We start from the raw sequence: 636 nt of genomic DNA, 5'->3' as shown, positions 1-636 counted from the left end.
TTTTTTTGGAAAACCTTCCGGGCATTGAAGAAAACAAAATCCAATTGTTTCCAGCGCGATTCGACTTTCCGTCCTATGCTTCTGTTCGTCAACTGTTAATTAAATTAAAATTAAAGTTAATGACGACCAGATTTCGACCCCGATTCATACCGTTTTTTGAGACAAATTTCTAATTAATTTTTGTGCAATTTTTTTAAATTTGTTTTGCGTAGTTTTGAAAAATCCTTTTGTCTTCAATCATCGATATCTGTTTTTTAAGTGATTACAGACTGCACAAAAATTTATTAGAAAGGACCCCGCACAAATCTTATGGAAATTGGGTCCCGGTCAAATTCGCTGAATTTTTGATATGTGATAGAGTTCATCATACTGGTCAATTGTCTCAATGGCCACAAAGCTCAAAAATGGATAGTTTGGCCGGTACAGAGCTTTAAAGCTCCGAATATCCTCCACGGATTTATGTATATGCGCAGTGTGTATAGACTTTTGAAATAGCCTATTTCATTTTTTTTATTATCTAGGTTTATATTTTTGAGGTTGCTGAATTCAGATCTGTTGTTAGATTTTCAAAATTGACAGTTGGCAGCTGTCAAATAGCTGTCAATGTGCTATAATAAAGCCAAAAACTTGTTTTTT

The sequence above is a fragment of the Anoplophora glabripennis genome, unplaced genomic scaffold, assembly GCF_000390285.2.
Source record: "Anoplophora glabripennis isolate ALB-LARVAE unplaced genomic scaffold, Agla_2.0 scaffold4366, whole genome shotgun sequence".
Taxonomy (NCBI): domain Eukaryota; kingdom Metazoa; phylum Arthropoda; class Insecta; order Coleoptera; family Cerambycidae; genus Anoplophora; species Anoplophora glabripennis.
Note: the sequence above shows the minus strand (reverse complement) of the source record.